The 19,813-nt window shown below is 38.6% G+C and overlaps 1 long non-coding RNA gene and 1 pseudogene across 1 annotated transcript in view; one reads left to right on the forward strand and one right to left on the reverse strand.

The window, feature by feature from the left end:
- Positions 1–1,318, reverse strand: part of LOC111181765 (cyclin-dependent kinase 4 pseudogene) — a 1,530-nt pseudogene extending 212 nt beyond the window's left edge.
- The window catches only part of LOC149750221 (uncharacterized), a 110,384-nt gene that overhangs the window by 14,716 nt on the left and 75,855 nt on the right, over positions 1–19,813 (forward strand). The gene's annotated exons all lie outside the window — the stretch shown is intronic.

Here is a 19,813-nt window from a genome sequence, read left to right on the forward strand (position 1 = left end):
GAAGGCAGAGGTGACCTTCTTAGTGGGGGGCTCTCCACTCAAATGTTCAAAGGAAGGGAATGTTGGCTTCTCTTCTCTTGGTTCTGTTGCAACTATTCCGTGGCTCACTCTGGGTTACCTTCTGCCTTATGTAGATGAGAGTGCTGTGGGGCTCGGAAGGCAAAGATTCACTTGTGTGGGTTAAAAGTCAGCATCTCCAGCAGCAGCTGTGCTCCAGACTCCTCCATCTCAGGTACCACCAACTGCACTGCGCGGGGCCCTCTGAGGGAAAAGCCTCCTGGGGGTAGAGACACATCTCGGGGCCAGTCATCCTCTGGGGGCAGTCCAGTCAGGTCAAAGGTTTTGCCTAACTGGTCAGCTTTAGAGTTTCCACAGAAGAGAGGCTTTCGATGAAACATCTCTGTGGAGATACAGCCAACGCTCCACATGTCCACAGGGTTGCATACGTAGACTGCAAAAGAACTTCTGGAGCACAGTACCAGAGTGTAACAACCACAGGTGTAAGTGCCATCTGGTAGCTATAGATTCTGGCCAGGCCAAAGTCAGCCAGCTTGACTGTTCCACCACTTGTCACCAGAATGTTCTCTGGCTTCAGGTCTTGGTGAATGATGCAGTTGGCATGAAGGAAATCTAGGCCTCTTAGAAACTGGTGCATCAGATCCTTGATGGTCTCCAGTGGCAAGCCTGGTGGGGGTGCCTTGTCCAGATATGTCCTTAGGTCTTGGTCCACATGCTCAAACACCAGGGTCACTTTGGTCTCCTGGTCAGTTCAGGCTGTGGCACAGATGTCCATCAGTCAGAGAACATTGGGATGCTCAAAAGCCTCCAGCCGCCATAATAAGCCACCCCATGAACTGTGCTGATGGGAAGGCCCCCTCCAGCACCTCCTCCACTGGGGATTCTTACACTCTTGAGAGCCACAGAGTAGCCACTGTGGGGATCATGGGCCTTATACACTGTCCCATAGGCACCAACACCAATCTCAGCCACTGGCTCATATCGAGGGGTAGCCATTCTCAGACCAGAGGAGACCCTACAATCACAGAGACTCCTACCACCGAAATTCCTTCCACAGTTCGGATGGTATGAGCCTCACCCCGTGTCTGGAGCTGTGGGGGAGGCCTGTTATTGGGGCCTTGGAGCCGGTTCCTGCGGCGCCATACACTTGAGCTTGGTCCGGGGCAGCTGGCCGCTATGGGGCCGACCATAGACCTTAAGTTAAATTTTATAAAAGATATAAGGTTTAGGTCAAGGTTCTTTTGTTTTTGCATATGGATGTCCATTTGTTCCAACACCATTTGCTGAGGGCTGGTTTTTTTCCATTGAATTACATTTACACTCTTTTCAAATATAACCTGGCCATATATGTGTGGATCTATTACTGGACTCTTTATTCTGTTCTGTTGCTCTATTGTGTCTATCCCTTTGCCAGTACTGCACTGTCTTCATTACTGCAGCTTTATGGTAAGTCTTAAAATCAGGTCATGTGATTTCCCTAATTTTATTTTTTTTTATAAAAATTATTTTGGCTATCCTAGTTCTTTTTTGTCTTTTCATATAAATTTTAGAATCAGCTTGTCTATATGTATAGAGAATCATGCTAGGATTTTGATTGAGGTTGCACAAATTTATAGATAAGTTTGGTGAGAACAGACATCTTTATTATGTTGAATCTTCCAATCCATCAACATGGTACACCTTTCTATTTAAGTCTTCTTTGATTTCTTTCAGCAGCATTTTGTGGTTTCAGTATATAGATCCTATACATACATTTTTAGATTTATACTTAAGTATTTAGTTTTTTGGAACTATTATAAATGGTACGTTTTTTGGGATCTAGTTGTACCATGCTAGTATATATATAAATATGATTAATTTTTGTGTGTTGACTTTTATCTGGTGAACTTGCTAAAAATCACTTATTAGTTCCAGGTGGGTTTTTTTGTTTCCTTCCTGATACCATGGGGCTTTCTCCATAGTTAGTCATCTTGTCTGTGAATAGGAATAGTTTTATTTTTTAATTTCCAATCTTGTATACCTTTTATTTCTTCTTCTTGCCTTTTTTTCTTACACTGGCAAGAACTTCCAGTACAGTTTTGAATAGGGGTGGTGAGAGTGGACATTTCTGCTTTGTTTTTAATTTTGGGATGAAAGCATTCAATCTTTTACCATTAAGTGTGATTTTAGCTGCAGGTTTTATCTGGTTGAAAAAGTTCCCTTTTATTCCTGCTTTGCTGAGAGAGTTTTAAAATCAAGAATGGATGTTAAATTTTTCAAATGCTTTTCTATATCAGTTGATGTGATTGTTATTATTATTTTTATCATTTTTCCAGTAGACTGCTACTCTGGTAGATTACATTGGTTGGTTTTCGCCTATTGAACTAGTCTTGCGTTCCCATGATAAACCTACTTGGTTGAGGTTCACGTCAAGTTTTGAAGTTCCAGCTGGAGATGTCTAATAAGGGATCGACTAGCAGAGAACATGTAGACTTGTGTTTGGGCTGATATTTATACTGGAAATCAGCTAGCTATTTGGGCTGTTAACCACCTGATTAACTTCTGTTGACCTGCTCCCTGAGAACCCACCCAGTGAGCAACCATGCCTCTGCTGCTTATATACTTTACTTCTACCCCCATCTATGTACATATATTTGGTTTTGTTCTTTTTCCTTGCCTGTACTGTACCAGGACCTTTTATCTATTGGCCACTTCTAGGCATCTACTTCCTCCGTCTGTGCTTGGCGTATTTAATTTATAGCAGAAGAGTTTGGGGATAAATTGTATTTTAAGAAACAAACATTTATTTTAATATAAACACATCTGTGATTAGAGTATTCAAATTTAAATGATATTAAGTAATTGTTTTCACTAATTTGGTCCTTTCATGAGGCAAGAAAACAATATGGATGTCTTGTCATATGTAGTCCTCTAAGATCTGATTGTAAATTGCAATTTATTTTGGAAGGTCATGGAAACAAACCAGAGAGTAATATAAATGTTTGCATGTGGTTAGCATAATTTGCTTGCCTCTCCGGGGGCTAAATTCCAAAGAATTTGTTTCTGTATTCTTGAGTCTGGAGACGGTACAGCGATGCAGAGATCCCTGTGAAAGCAAGCCCTCATCCAGGGAGCCTCGGAGTGCATGGCCTCCCTGCTTGTCCCCTTCCTGGGAAGCAGTGAGGATGCCATGGGTTGTGGTGTGAGCTCAGAGTGCTGCTTTCTGTTAAAACATAGTCTCAGTTTCTTTGAGCAAACCATTAATAGATGTCAAATTCACATTATAGGTTTTAGTTCCCAAGCAGTGTTAAAAGCAAACCTGTGGGGTTTTATATTTCCAGCTGCCTTTTTTTTTTCAAAGTAAAATATGTAGGTTTTGGTTTTCAGCAGGCCACATTTCTTCTAATAAAAACAGTTGGAACAAAATATGTTTTATAAGCATATAAAAATGTCAGACCATAATGATTTTAGTGCTGCATATTTAAAAAATGGGTCACTAATATCTAAGGTGTTAGTATCTGCAAAGAAAGTAAATTATGGAAAGTAAATGACAATATATCGTTTATATAAAGGAGAAGGTGGTTGGAAACTAGTTCAGCAACCATATTGAGACCATTTTATTTCAGCTTTTATATAATATGCATGTCTTTCAGCTTTAAGTTATTTAATTTTGGCCTTAAAATTATTAAACCTTTGTACTTGAAACTGGGCCCCAGAATTTCAAAAATCCCATTTGTGTTTGGAGACATAATTCATTATGTGAAAAAGTACCTTCTTTCCATGGTCTCACCAGAGAAAGCATCTCAGTAGGTTCTGGTCCCCAAATCAGTTGTGTTTCCTTCTCATAGGTTCATTTCTATCATCTGATTGACATGCTGAGCTCCTTTTGTCCTGTCTTCTAGGAAGCTCAGAAAAAGATTCTTCAGCCCATTTCTAACAAGGCTACAGAACTTTTAGCCTATGCATTTGGCACACTGTCATTTTCATCTTATTTCTTTCACCTTTATTTTTCTTTTGCCTAATTTTTTTTACTTAACTCTCTTCCCTTGTTATGCTGTAGTTAGTGTTATAAGTTACTGTATATCCATATTGGAATTATATAGTTGGAAATAGATTTTTATAAATCTGATTTCTTTTTCTTTGATCACTTCATCCATATCATTACATTTTCCTAGCAGTTTGCCTTTTTTTTTTTTTTTGTAACTTAGGCAATTACATATTCTTAAATGATAAAATTCCAAACAGGAAAATTCCTGGGACATATTTTAAGAAATCTTTACTGCCTTTTCAGATAATAAAAGTAATGCTAACTGGTTATAAAAACTTCAGACATCATAGAAATATACAATGTAGCAAATAAAGGTCTTCTAGAATCTCCTCCTTCCAAAACAAAAACAAAACTCAAAAAGCAAAACCCCAAACTGTTAACTATTTGGTGTATAGCTCTATGGCATGACTTTAAGTTGTATTATATTGGAGTGGCAGTGGGAACTTCTTTTCCTCTGTGAATCTTGGCTATATAACTTTTTCTCATTTCTATGCTGATAAATATATATTTTTCCTTCTTCTTCTTCTTCCTCCTCTCCTCCCCCTCCCCCTCCCCCTCCCCCTCCTTCGTCTTCACAGTCTTGAAGATGTGCTAGTCAAATATGAGGATTATACAACTCAGTATTCTAGGAATGCTTTGTAGGAGGGGTCATGGTTGCTCGCCATACCAAGAAAATGGAATTTAAAAAAAAATTTATTTATTTAATTTATTTGTCTTTGGCTGCATTGGGTCTTTGTTGCTACACGCGGGCTTTCTCTAGTTGCAGCAAGCGGAGGCTACCCTTCATTGTGCGGGCTTCTCATTGCGGTGGCTTTTCTTGTTGTGGAGCACAGGCTCTAGGCGCGTGGGCTTCAGTAGTTGTGGCACATGGGCTCAGTAGTTGTGGCTTACGGGCTCTAGAGCACAGGCTCAGTAGTCGTGGCGCACGAGCTTAGTTGCTCCGCAGCATGTGGGATATTCCTGGACCAGGGTTCGAACCTGTGTCCCCTGCATTGGCAGGTGGATTCTTAACCACTGCGCCACCAGGGAAGCCCTGGGCAAATGAAATTTAAGGTGTAGGGGGTGGCAGTTAACAGCCTGGCCATGGCGTTGGCATTAGATAGGCCTGTGTTCAAGGCCTGGTAGCTGAGTGACTGCAGGCAAGTTATCTCTCCTCTATAAGGCCTGGTTTTCTGGGGATAGTAATACTTGTTTTAAAGTGTTGTTGTTATGAACAAATGAAAGATTGTATATAAAGCACTTAGCACAGTGTGTGGTACGTAGTTAAGGCTAAGTAAATGTTAGCTGCTGTATTAGTGATATTTTGACTGATTGCTGTTTAATAGAGTAATTCTAAATAATTATGTGCAAACAAGATAGAAGTTTACTTCTTTCCCATATTATGTCTAGATAGAAGGCCCAGGACTGACTGTGGTTCCACAGTTACTAAGGACCAGGTTCTTTGTACCTTGATGTTTGTATACAGTTGTCCCTTGGTATCCATGGGGAATTGGTTCCAGGACCCCCCATGGATACCAAAATCTGTGGATGCTCAAGTCCCTTATTTAAAATGATGTAGTACAGTCAGCCCTCTATATCCACGGGTTCTGCATGGGTTGAATCCATGGATGTGGAAACTGCAGATATGGAGGGCCCGTGTATCTTCCATCTGTCATTTCAGATATAGCAGAACTCTTATTTTTAAATGAGACTTCATGATTGTCTTAGCTGAATAGTAGCTGAGACTATGACCAAAATTTGGATGTTACTTGGGGCAGACATTCTTTTCCCCATGTCAGTTTGCCAGGGCAACAGTTCAGGAAAATGTACATGGACTTACAATATTTGTCCAGATCTGTTTGGTTTCTAAAGCTGGATTTAAGATATTCAGGGTTTTTGGTTGCTTAGCTTTTAGCCTAGTTAGGACTCTGGGCTACTGCAGTAATTACACTGAACTATTCTCCATCTTTCTTAAAAACCTATAGAACGTCCTAAAACGTCATGAAAATTGATTTAGCTTGTTTTAATTAACAAGGAGAAAAACTGATTCAAAGACATTAAACAGATTAGTAAACTCGGCTGAAGAATGAACCTGTGTTTATGAATAGCCCAACGTCCAGACAAGATCCTCCCTTGCTTTTGGATTCTGTTTGAGACCTTCACAGTGAAGACTTTTCCTGGATTGAAAAAAAAAAAGATAACAACAAAACAATACTCAAAGAATTGAAAAACCTAACAGCCTTTTGATCAGTCAATCAGTGAATCTGGTTTCTACTGTTTAACATTAGCTGCTTTTAGGGCTTGGTGTGGACAGATTTTACAGGGAGGCAGACTCGGGCTTTGTGATTTCATGTTGCCTTCCTGTAGGGATGCACCGTTTCCATTGGATGAGTCCAGAATTCTGTTACTGTCATTGACTTTACATAATGATAACATAAAACAGCATTAAAGAAAGAAAATCCCACACCCTTGGTAATAGTTGGTAGCAGAATTTTATTTTTAGAAAGCAAAATTTGGAAACAACTGTATTTATTATTTTAAAAGTTTTAAAAGTATTTTTGTAATGTGTGTTTCACTGTTATCATTACTCGACATATGAATGCTTCTGTATTTTAAACAAAATATTCACTAATATTTACCTTTCCGATGAGATATTTTATTTGCACGACTATTTTTAAAGCATGTGCTCATTTTGGTGGAGTTGCTCTTGTGGTGTTTAAACTATATTTACATATTTTCCTGTTCCTTATGAATGTCTTGTTTCTGACATAAGACTAAAGACCAAATGCTTTTTTTGTGTGGTTGTTGGAGAGCTTACAGATAGAACACACACACAAAAAGAATGTTTATTATTAAATAAATACATTTATATTTCATTTATAAAGAACAGTTTTAGTTATTTTTGTAAGCTTTTAAATATATTGCTAAGTTTTAGGTATGATTAAGCTCAAGTCCGTGCTCTCCAGAGAGGTTGTATTAATTTATATGTCACTAACATTGTCAGTATATGCAAGTAGTTTTGGAATGTGTATGTGTGTTCTTTTGAATTCGGGCATCATGGAATACTTTATAGGAAATAAAATATTTGTGTTTTGATTAGTACATATCATGAATCACATACCTAATAATTTTTGACATTAGTGATTTAGAAAACCTAATTCATTTCAGTATCCTCATTTCTTTAACAAGGCATTCGTCTACATTTGTATTGTGCTCTCATTTCCAGAGCTTTACAAGGTCTTTCCTACTTTGTTCTTCCAGTGTCTTGGTACTTTCTGCAGCTGACACTACAGAGTAGAACACTGCACTTAACACTTGGAATGGTTGATAAAGACTCGTTTGCTTAAAACTGTCTTACTACGATTTTGTTCTCCTTTTCAAAGGAGAAAGACCCTTATTTTATATGTGTTCTTTATAAATATGGACAAGGCATGTAAGAGTGGAACCTAAATACCTCTAGTAGTGAAAACTCATGGTAATGCTATTATATTTAATTTGCAGATTCTCTAATACCTTTTAAGCACTGCCTTAATAATTCAGGACAAAAACAGCAGATTTCCCAGTTTTCAGGACAGTAAGTTGATGGGTTGTATTCATATAACTAGTATATTAAATACCTGGCAGTCAAAGGCAATTATTTGTCATCAGAATAGACTAGTGACATTAAGGAAGGGAAAACCCCCGTGGTTTCAGTGTTGTCTGAGTTGGGAGTCCAAATGTGGTTTTCATGGAGCACTGAGCTGCACTCCCATGTCCAGAACACACAGTCCTTGGGAATAATTATCCTGTTCACCACTCGATAGATTTCCCACATGTGAAGGCTGCCAGGCTCCTCTGGCTTCTAATTTAGGAGCTAAAGAGATTTCCCTACAGGGCTCAACACTGATCTTTGAACAAATGTATGGCCTTCTCCATTCACTCAAAAATGGCTCCAGGCGGACACTGTACCAAGTGTGGCAAGATAAATTATGTGACTGAGATGTTTTCCAAAACATACTTTTTCACAGTAATATAGCTAATGTTTTTCTGGTCCACTGGAATTCTCCAAGACTGTCTTTATGACTGTGCGTATGATCTCCATCCTTAAATGGGAAAACGAACTATTTTAATAAATACTGAGGGATGGTATAACTTCTACCACTGCACACTTATAGTTTTATCCATTTGTATTTCATCTGATCTTGATGAAGTGCATACTTTTATTTAGCAAATAAAATAAGTGAAGTAGATTGCATATTACACCATGGAAATTCTGAAGATTTGTACTTTTAGGACAAGTTTTTAGAGAGGTAGGGGTTTCAGTTTGGTTATTATTTGGATTCCTGGTTTAATATATCCTTAAATTTTATATTTGAGTTTATATTTGATAAAAGGTATCTTGGTATTGGTAATCTCTTGGGACTTAAATTTTTCAGGCAATATTATGTCTTTGCATGTATTAGTAGTGCACTCTTTTTGAGGGCTGTGTAACATTCCACAGTGGGAATGTACCTACATTTCTTAATACATATTCTTGTAAATAGACATTTGGGTTATTTCCAGACCTTTTTTTTTTTTTACTATGAAAGCCCTGGTCATGAACATTCTTGTCTGTGTCATCTGCTACACATATATAAGAATTCCTGTGGTTTTTACTACTTTGGAGTGGAATTCCGGAGTCATAGGGTATCTGAATGTTCAGCTTTATAAGATAATACAGTCATGGCTTCCAAAGTGGTTGTAGCAGTTTACATTCCTACCAGCGATACTTAAGAAATCTTGTTTATCCATATTCTCTGTAAACACTTGGTAGTATCAGACTTTAAAATTTTTGCTCAGTTTGTGAGTTTATAATGGTCTTCATTTGCATTTCTCTGATCACTATTAAGGTTAAATATTTATTCAAATACTTATTGCCATATGTATTCCTTCTTTTGAAAAATGCCTGTCCATGTCTTTTGCCTAGTTTTAAAAATTGGATTGACTGGGCTTTTCTTCTTATTATTGGAGTTTTTAATATATTCTTGATACTAATCCTTTGGTGATTTTATAGATGGGAGATATCCTCTCCCAGTTTGTAACTTGTTTTTTTCACTTTTCCTAAGGTGACTTTTAATGGTGAGACATCCTTGATTTTAACAGAGTCAAATTTATTAATATTTTATAATGAACACTTCCCTGTCTTTTAAAGAAAACCTTTCCTTTCAAGGTCAGAAAGAACTAAAAAATACTTTCCACTAAAATTAAAAAAATTTTGCTTCTGATATTTAGTCCTGATCCATCGGGAATTAGTTTTCATATGATGTGAAGCAGAGGTTCAGTTTTCATTTTTATCACCTAATTCACCATCTCTGTCATATATTAAAGTCATATATGTGCGTGAGACTTTTTCCTGAGCTCTCTTCTATTCCATAGGTCAATATGTTTATCCCTGCCCGGAGTCATGTTCTTTTAATTGGTTCTTAAGAAGAAGTCCTAATATTGGATAGGGCACAACTCCCCTCCTTGCTCTTCTGTTTCAGAAGTGTCTTGGCTGTTTTTGGCTTTTTGTTCTTCCATGAGAATTTTAAAATCAGCTTCTAAAGATCCATGAAGAACCTTCTTAGGATTTTAATTAGCATTGTATTGAATTTTTAGGTCAATTTGGAGAGAATGTCATCTTTATGATATTAGGTCTTCCTAATTAGGAACCTGGTATATCTCTCAATCTATTTAGGTATTGTTTAATGTCTCCCAATAAAGTTTAAAACATTCCCGTGTTTGAATCTGGCATCTGTTTATTCCTAGTTACTTGATATTTTTAATGCTAATTATAAATCATGTCTTCTAAATTATGTTTTAGTAGTTTATTGTTGGTGTACAGAAGTGTGATTAGTTTTTGTATGTTGATCTTATATCCAGCCATCTTGCTAAACTCTCTTTGAAAAAATAATGTTATTTGTAGATTCTTTTGGGATTTCTATGTATACGTCATAGTTGACATTTTTATCTCCTCTTTTCCATTCTTTTTGCCTTTTTTCCTTGTACTGTTTAGGAACTCCATGACAATGTTGACTAGAGGTTACAATAATGGGCATTCTTTTCTTGTCCTTGATCTTAAAGGCCATGCTTTTCATGTTTTCCATTAAGTGTGATGTGTATTATAGGGTTTAAAAAATTAAATCAGGTTAAGGATATTCCATTCTCTATTCCTAATTTACTTAGAGTTTTTATTAAGAATTTACATCAAATTTTACCAAGAGCTTTTCTGAATCTATTGATATACCGGTTTTCCTCCTTTAAACTTCTCATGTGTTAAAATTAAAAATAACTAAAACTAAACAATATGCTTTTAAGGTATACATATGATAAACTACATATTAAAAAAACAAGTCAATGATAAGCACATGACTTAGCAGAACAGTTAACCCAGGTGGGATGGGGAAAATCACTTGATAGATGTAAATTGTTGTCAATGTTCTAGTTCTCATGTCAGGTGGTAAGTTCATGAGAGTATAGTACATTATCTAAAACATACAAATACATGCATAAAAACACAAATGATTAAATACAAAGCAGATCATGAATGGACCATTAAGGAAAGATAAGTGTATGTGTTATGAACTAAGAATTATAATTAATACAGTTCTGTGGTTAAAATAACAAATTCACATTTCTTTATGAGACTGTTGCATTTATTCCTGGGTTAGTAAGAAGAGTCTTTTAAACATGCCAGTATTCTTCATTGTTATTGGTTAAGTTCCTCTTCTTTAGAGACCTTTTGAGCAGTTTTTGGTTGTGAGACTTAATGTCATGGACTCATATGTACTTCAGGGTTTACACCTCCAAAGAGTGGTAAGTTCTATGACTATCCTGTGCTCTCCATTGTTTAGTCCCCAAACTGCTCGATGATTAAATGGCCCTCATTTTAGGTTGACACTTTGTACACGATGTTCTGTAGTGTATAGAGGGCCTCACTCTTTTCTTTTGGTTTCTTAGGCCACACACTTCTGTATTAAATATGCTGTGAAATTCCATCCTACCCCCATCCCATCCATCTCATCATGTGGTGCTGTTGTATGAGGTTTGTAGCTTATGGGGAGGATACTTGGAATGTATTATGGTGATTGTGAACATTTGGAATGAAACAGACCTGAATTTGAACCTTGGCTCTTCTCTTTCCAGCTGTGTGGTCTTTAGAAAACTTAATAACCACTCTGAGCATCAGTTATCTGAAAAACTTGCGTGCCATCTTCTCCAAGGTCTTTGTGGGTGTCAAACTGCATCTATTATTATTGTCATATCACCATCATATATAATTAATTTTTGAATCTCCAAGTAGAGTGGATGCAGTTTCAAGCTACTGGTCTGGTTTTTCCCTTAAGTGTGCTAAAAGTGCCAGTTGTTTTATTCCCGAAGTTCTGAAAAGAACCACAGTGCCAAAATATCCTTATCTTTACTTCTCAACCAGTGATTTTTTTCTATTCTGTCTGAACTAGTTCTGGAGACAGGGGAGAGACAGGCAATCATGTGGCTTACAGCCAGGCCCTTTCTAAGCACCACTGATAAATGGAGGTGTTCGGGCTTATCTCAATGCTGGGAACAATATTAACAACGACTGCTCCTGTACCGAGCATTTCTGCAGCAGCCACTGTACTGAATGCCTTACCCTTAGCATCTCATTAGATTCGCACCCAATCCCCCAAAGCAGATCTTTCACCTTCATCTTAACATGAGGAAGTTGGGGCTTGGAGAGTAACTAGCCCAGTGTCATGCAGTTAGTAATTTTCAAAACCAGGAGCCACCCATGATCTTCTTGACTCCAAAACCCACACTCATATCCACTGCCTATGCAGATGCTGTTTCCTGGAGAATCTTTATATCCCATTTTCTGGATTCTGACTTGAAAGTGTGTGGAGCCCAGAACTTAGCGGGATCTGCTGAGTGGGCGATAGTTGGATTCTCTGTGCCATTTGGGGGAAGCCAGCCCCTCCTGAGGCAAGAGAGGCTTCGGAAACTTTGGAGGCTAGTTGACCATTTTCTATTAAAAATTCAATCTAAAATGAGTTAATGCTGGGATTGGTAGGTTTGAGAGATTTTGCATTATCCACTTCGGGTAAGAATATTTAGATATGTGACCTTCATGGCAGTATTTTGGATTTTTAACTCAGAAAACTAGAGGGTTTATAAAAGCCTTTGGAAAATATCTGTAGCATGCTGAAATAAAGTGAGAGCTTCATAAAAATATGCATTAATACAGGAATCCACTGCCCTCACAGTAAGCACAAGAGATCTCTGTTGAACCTTGGGAAAAATAAACTTACTCCCTTGGCTTTTATGGGGGTGGCACTAAAATTTGGTGGTTATGCCCAGGACTAGGGTAGCAGCATAGAAGGAAAGCAGTCTGCAGGAGCCTTCGGGTTCTTTAAACACAACCAAGTGAAGCATTAACATAGTCTTTACAGAATGAAGCCCTGATTCCTTCATTCCATACTGACAGCCTATTTTTTGAAAAAGAAATTCAACTTAAAACGTTAGTTTGTTCTTCTAGTTTTACTAAGTATTTAATTAATCATAATTAACGAAAGCATAAAAGGATAAAAATTTCCACTTAAAACTCTTTCCTTCTCTAGCACACCAAAAAAGTGACACAAAGTTTTAGGAAGAATTGTTACATTTTATTTTTTGCCCTTTTGCTAGTTCCCTACCTTGATCCAGTTAATATTAAAATGCTCAAGAAGCAGTCATCATTCATCTTTCAACTTGATGAACAAGTGTTTTCATTGCAAATGAAGTATGTCCTGTAAATGATTAAACATGAATAAAAACTAGAATCAACCTGATTTGTTTTCAACACCTCTGTTTCTCTGCAGGAGGTAACATTTTTCTGTCAGTTTGTCAAAGTGTTATTTTTGCAGCCTACCTTTTGCTCAACTAGTGTGTATGTGGCTTGGTTCTGAATTCAGTAAAGAATATGACTGAATTCGAAAATGAAAAATAATATCATAACTCTCAGATTCTGTTTATAAAAAGGTTGCAAATGTGCTTACAATACATTTAGAAGTTTGTGACTCCTGAGAATTTCTATGGCATCCCTCAATATTCAGCATTTATAGTGTATTTAAGTTATTGGTAACATAGAATAAAATGCAGTATAACATGGCAATCCTATTAGGATTTCCAGTTAAACAGCCTAAGATAGCGGCTGTTTCTGCCTATGAAAGAAGTTGGGTTCAACATTCCAGTTCAACCAGTTGATCAATTGACCTTTCTTCAGTATTCTTTTGTACATCATTAACAGAGTAATAATCGCTACTCTTTAGTTTATATCCAATACTTCGTTCTTTAATTTACTCCTAATATATGGAAGTACATTTTCTGCCATTTTTATGTGTTTTGGGGGCAAGTTTGTTTTCTGAATTCCTACTTCTGTTCACCAAACGAGGTAATTAATCACTATTGGAATAGATTTACTCATCCAAACATTGATTGGCACGTGGTAGGTGCTCAGTAAATAATATTTGAATGAATAAATGCTGGACAGTGAATGCAGGGACCTTTGGGCCTCTCTGCATGTCTAATTCAGTGGTCATATATTTAGGGGTTTAGAGTGAACTTTTCCTTTCATATCACTGCTATCTATGTAAAGTTTTTTTTTTTTGTGGTCTCACTGTTGTGGCCTCTCCTGTTGCGGAGCACCAGCTCCGGACACGCAGGCTCAGCGGCCATGGCTCATGGGCCCAGCCACTCCGCGGCATGTGGGATCTTCCCGGACCGGGGCACGAACCCACATCCCCTGCATCAGCAGGCGGACTCTCAACCACTGCGCCACCAGGGAAGCCCATATGTAATGTTTTAAAAATTATCCTTACCTGAATGGTTTAAAATTCCAGTCTTTAACTATTACCTTCAGACTTAGATAAAAGTAAAATTATGGCATTGGCTATAAGTAAGCAGGGAAATATATTAATTTCTGGTTTCTAAGAGGGTTGGAAAAAAGACTTTCCTAGAACGAGCATGATTCCACTCTAATTAAGAACTAAAATTAAATTAAATGGCTCTAGTTGCATTAAGACTTGGCAGTAACTCACGAGTGGATCATCCCTCCCTTGTTGGTTTTATATACGTGCTTTGCTGGCAAAAATGCTGATTGTTAATTTATTGATAGCAAGCAGTTATAGAACCAGTTTTGTGTAATGCATTGAAAACTAGACTGAAGGGTATCACACGTTTGGATTATTGTACTTGTTTTTGTTCTCTTTTACATCGTGGAATTGCATGCGCACATATAAAAATAAGCCTATTGATGTTATTAATTCACTTTTTATATTTCAGAATTTACTTTCCGAGATATAGTTGAAAGTTTGTGCTCTGTAAGAGTAGAATGACAAGTCCTTTGAATGATAACCTGAAATAATCTATTATAATGAGAATACATGTTTTAATGCTTTTTTTGAAGTATACATTTTTGTTTTGATGTGAAGGGAAATGTTCACTTAAATCCCTAAATATATGAATTAGATATGCAGAGAGCAGAGAGGCCAAAAGTTGCCTTCCGTTCTGGTTATAGAAGGAATATCGTCTATATTTAACGTAGTAGATCTCTGCCATATAGTGGTGCTATGGCAGAGTCACTGCAGTGACACTGTCATTCCATTAGACATGTTACTTTAATTTTACCCTTTTATTTTTAGCTTCATCACTTTCTTCCAAAGTTATTGGAATAAAAAGTCCAGTGTTCAAACTTGGCCTGTGATTCAATTAACTTGAGATTTTATTTTTAAAAGTATCAGCTAGGACTTGATTTACTTAAAATATGAAATAAAAGTATCCTTCTGTTAATTAATAGAGTAATCTCAAATCATGTTACTCAACGGGGCTGCTCTTGGCATTTCAAATATGTAGTTAAGTTTTATGTAGACCTAGTTAACATCTCCGAAGTCGGTATAGTGTGGCCGTTTGGATTCTCAGGCAGAGGTGTGGAGATGGAGTTTGGGAGGCAAAATGCTTATTAGGAGCCTCATCTGTAAAAGGGAGGGGGAGGAAGCATATTTGGGCAGAGGCAGAAGCTGAGCTGCCCGCAGACCTGGTGAGCCTCCACCACTGGTTGCCAGTCAGTGGTGTCCTGTGTTGGCTGAAGTGGCTGGCCTTCCTCTCCCCCTCGCTCAGTCACTGAACGCGGGCCATCCAGGAAAATGTGTGACCTCAGGCAAGAGGCTCTGAGCAGCTGAGGCTACCCAGAGAGCTGTCTCCTGGAGGCTGTCTGCCGACCACACTTGCCACAGCTGGGCGGAAAGTCCTTCTCGAAGGGACTGAGCTCTACCATGTGGGGCTCTCATAATTATTATTAACAATGATATTTATCTGTTGTACACTTACATCATTATCTTCATCTGACCAGTGAAAAACAGAGGCGAAACAGTTTGCTTAAGATCTTGTGAATAGGCCTTCCCTGGTGGCGCAGTGGTTGGGAGTCCGCCTGCCGATGCAGAGGACACGGGTTCATGCCCCGGTCCGGGAAGGTCCCATGTGCCGTGGAGCGGCTGGGCCCATGAGCCATGGCCGCTGAGCCTGCGCGTCCGGAGCCTGTGCTCCGCAACAGGAGAGGCCACAACAGTGAGAGGCCCGCGTACCGCAAGGAAATAAAAAGATCTTGTGGATAATTCTGGGCAAAGCTAGAAAGAGTAACTTGTGTGTCCTGCTCTCTTAGCCTTCAGCAAACTGACCTCATGCTACAATGGACATATTATTTTTAAATGGGTGGTCAGTGTATGTGAGGAAAAAGCAAGGGGAAGAAATCGTAGCTACTCAAGAGCTGGCATGGCGACCGAGAAAGGGCCAGGGTTTAGATTCCAGCTGACTTGGCCTCCCAGTTCGTGCTTTCTCTGGCTCTGTGACAGATAAGTCCCTGGTCACTCTGACCTTTGGGGTTCTGATTGGTTAATAAAAGGAATGAAGTTGGCGCATTGACTAAATAGTGTAGGTGAAAGTACATAGTATTAGTGTTCATAGCAGGGAGCACACACAGTACACGTTAATTTACTTAAATACCCAAAACAAGTCGAACTGTAAAATGTTGTTAAATGAAGATTTGAAGTCAGAGAGAACTTTTTCTCCCTATATATATATATTTTTTTGTATCTCTCTTATGCCTTTAGTGTTGATGTATTAGGAAATGAATTAACAGATTTTTTTTTTTTCTAGAGAAGTTGCTTCTGCAATGTGGAGCCATTCTAGACAGATGCAACAGGGCGCTTTTTTAAAAAAGGAGAGGAAGAAGCATGGAATGAAAAAGACTGGCTGAATAATAGATATTTGTGGGGATGCTTATTGGGGACCAGGCCTTTTTAAAATTTTAATGATATAGTTCATTAGGAGATTAATGAAAGTAACAGATCTGAGATTAAAGACTGCCCACCTGTCCCTTTCCCACAGCCGCCTGCTGGGTTTAGTCTCCCGTTATTATCCTCAGTTTACTGAAGTAGGCTGGCAACAATTTTCCACCTATCTACTGTAGGCCCACCTTCAACCCATTCTTCACGCTACAGAAATTCTGATCCCGGTATTTCCTACTTCCCATTACTTTCATAAAGGCCAAAATATTGGGTTGGCTGCAAAGTTCGTTCGGGTTTTTCCCTAAGATGTCACAGAAAAACCTGAACGAGCTTTTTGGCCAAGCCAGCTCTTGGCACTGACTGTTGCCTGGAGCCACCAACTTCACCTCTTACTGTTTACATTTCCAAACCCAAACCCGCAACCTGTGCCCCTCCCTCTCCCCATCCTTCTGCCTCACTAGCTCCTCCAACGGGCTCTGCCCCTCTTGGTTCAGGCCTTTGCCCTTACTGGTTCCTAATCTTGGACTGCTCTTTCCCTTTCCTTCTATACCCGGTTAGCTTCTACTTGGTGTACACGTTACTTCCTTTGGTAAAGCTTTCGCTAATACCTAGACTAGATTGGGTCACCCTCTTCCTCTTCTCTAATGCTCTGTTTTAGAACTGATCATAGCAGGTAATAACATGTTTGTTGCCAAACCAAATTTGGGTCCGCTTGCCTGCACACATGTGCAGTCAAGCCAATCTACTGATGCCGGGTTGTAGTGAAGGAAGGTGCAAAAGCCTGAACTCCTGGAAGGGTTTCAGCAAAGCATTTTTTTTTTAAAAGCTCTTAAAATTTATTTCAGTTTGAAGACGTAAATTAAATTGTTGCAATTCTGTGCCTTTTTTGCTAAATTCTTGACAAGGGAATATATATAAATTTGACAATGGTTTAAGCTTAGCTTTTTCTGAGGAGGAGAATTGAAGTGACCTGTGACCTCTAGAATCTTGACTCAGTCATTCCCCACATTGCGAAAACGGATAGGGTGGAGGCCATTCCACTTCTCCTTTGCATGTTATTGTAGTTCTCTTGGAGCAGGATATTCTGCAAAAATTTATTAAATGACCCATTCAGCAATTAAACTAAGGGAAAGTCCATGGAGGAGGCAATTTTGGCATTTCTACTTTCAATCCCGTGAAGACTGGGAAGCTCAAGCCATATGGGGTGATGGTATGGGTTTAAACGTAAGAAAATAGTGTCATCTTGAAAAGTCCTCTTCTGTGGAATCAGTGAAACTACCAGAACCATGGGTGCTGAATGTCCATGTCCAGCAGGGGGCAGTCTAGAACACCAAAGGCAATAACTTAGAGGCTCCAGTTCATTCGTTCAGTGCTGTGGGCTTGATTTCTTGGAGTGGAAGTAACTTACTTCCACTCGTTTTCTTACTCATTTAAACTTCAGCTGCTTGCGTTTTTGCTTTTTGTCGGTTTAGCCGTTAGTTGACAAAGTAGTTGTCTCAATTCTGATGAGTTTTACATTCTTAGTGTTATACTGGGAGAGCAGGAGGGAAGGAGAGCACAATGCTCAGACAGTGGACCAGTCTTCCAGACATTTATCCACCAAATAGATCAAAAATACAGAGCCTCATAGTGACATTCACGTGAATGCCTGGATCATAACACCATATGGGGGATCAAATGCTTTCTGTTTGCTCATTAGTTCATTAGCTAATTCCAGATGTCCAGCAAAGCATTTTTAAAGGCCAGATGAGGGGCACAATTCTCTGATTGGTTGATGGTGAGGTGACAGGGTGGTGTCACAGGGGTGAACATTATCCATCCTTAGGTGCCAGCAGGTCTGGGGGCTATGTGCTCATGATCATCAAGTAGTTAATTTCTTCCATTTGGTGGTGGTTTTAGCATCTGTAAAACAACTCAGGAAATGTGCATCAGGTACTATTATCTAGGTACTTCACAGAGGGGCTAGAGCAGAGGATATTGGGGAGGGGTCTGTCCCGGGAAGGCCCCATAGGGTCCTGCTCAGTTACAAGTTTTTTGTGTGTGTGTGCTTGTCTACTTCCCTCGTCAGACTATAGCTCCGTGAGGGCAATAACTAGGCTCACATTTGCCAAGCACAGTCCTGGCACAGAGTAGGGACTCGTTGAATCTTTTTGAGTGAAGCATTTAGAAGGCTCTCTTAATCCTCTGCTGACCAGCCTGTGCTTCACACCTCACTTCTGGGGCCATCTAAGGATGAATATGTGCCAGTGTAAATCCCACTCACATTAAGCTGTACATTTGCTACCACAAAGACTAGGAACCAAGCCTTTACTGTGATGTCTGCCATTAAAAAAGAATTCTGATCTTTGCTTAAACCTGGTACTCTTCATATTTTAGTGTATGCTGTCATGTCAGGTTAAAAAAATACGGTACTTTTGATTTATTAAACAATTATTTTCCTTAATCAAGTCATTGAATTATGAGAAGTGATAATTTTGAATATTATTATTAAAACCAGTTTTTTTTTAAGGACTCGTTTTTTAAGGGGAGGGAAGATCAAGCACTTCATCCACTTTTTCTCCTAAAAACTCTCCTAATCTAATGTTTTTCCTTGGACCCAAAGCTCATCTCTTTACAGCATCCAGTGTCTTGTAAGGAACAGCTGGGGGAAGAGTAGGATGGAAGTGAAGAGTGGAAATCTGTAGTTTGCTTACAAGAGCTAACGTAAACCTTCTCATAATAAGTGCATTTCTTGGCCATTTTATGCTGGCCTGAGTTCAGGCTGGCCTACTTTAAGATGGACATTTGCTATTTTCATAGGAAACACATGGAATGTCTGGAATTCTGCTGAGAAAAAGGAATCTGCATCCTGCTGTGAAGCAGCCAAGTGCTTGCTTTTTGTTAGTTGTGGTCTCAGACTTCAGTTCCAAAGGCATCCTAAAGATCACACATGATTGACCGATGTTCAATACTGTATCTTCAACTGAAAATGAGAGAGACTATGTATATTTAGTTGGAAAAATTTGAAAATTTGTGTTTCATTCGCTTTGATAGTATGGTTTAACTGGGCATTTTGTCTTTATGTTTTATTTTGAAACCCTTTACTTTATAAAATGTTCCATATGGATATTTACTTTCACTTTGAATAAAGTAAAACAATCGGTACTTTAATTGTTGCGTCTTTGACATTCCTGTGGCTCCTATATATGAATGCCAGAACTAATGGAGTAAAAAATAGTTCGGAATCATTCATGCGAATAACAGTATTGAAATCATAATAACAATAACTTTATTTGGAACTTTTTCTTATCTTTTTAAAATTACTGTTAAAACGACTTCTTGTAAATTGCAAGCTTACAGATTTATAGACAATGTTAGTCTCTCTAAGTCTTGGCCATGTCATTCTACCATACGTGTTAATTGTACCAGGAACAGGGCTGGCTGTACTTTTTAGTCGCACAGACATAGCTTTATCTTATTTTACTTTTCAGTGCAACCTGCCATTTTCACTTTGAGG

The sequence above is a fragment of the Delphinapterus leucas genome, chromosome 2 (genome assembly GCF_059928025.1).
Source record: "Delphinapterus leucas isolate spDelLeu-1000000601 "Yukka" chromosome 2, BTC_Dleu_Yukka2, whole genome shotgun sequence".
Taxonomy (NCBI): domain Eukaryota; kingdom Metazoa; phylum Chordata; class Mammalia; order Artiodactyla; family Monodontidae; genus Delphinapterus; species Delphinapterus leucas.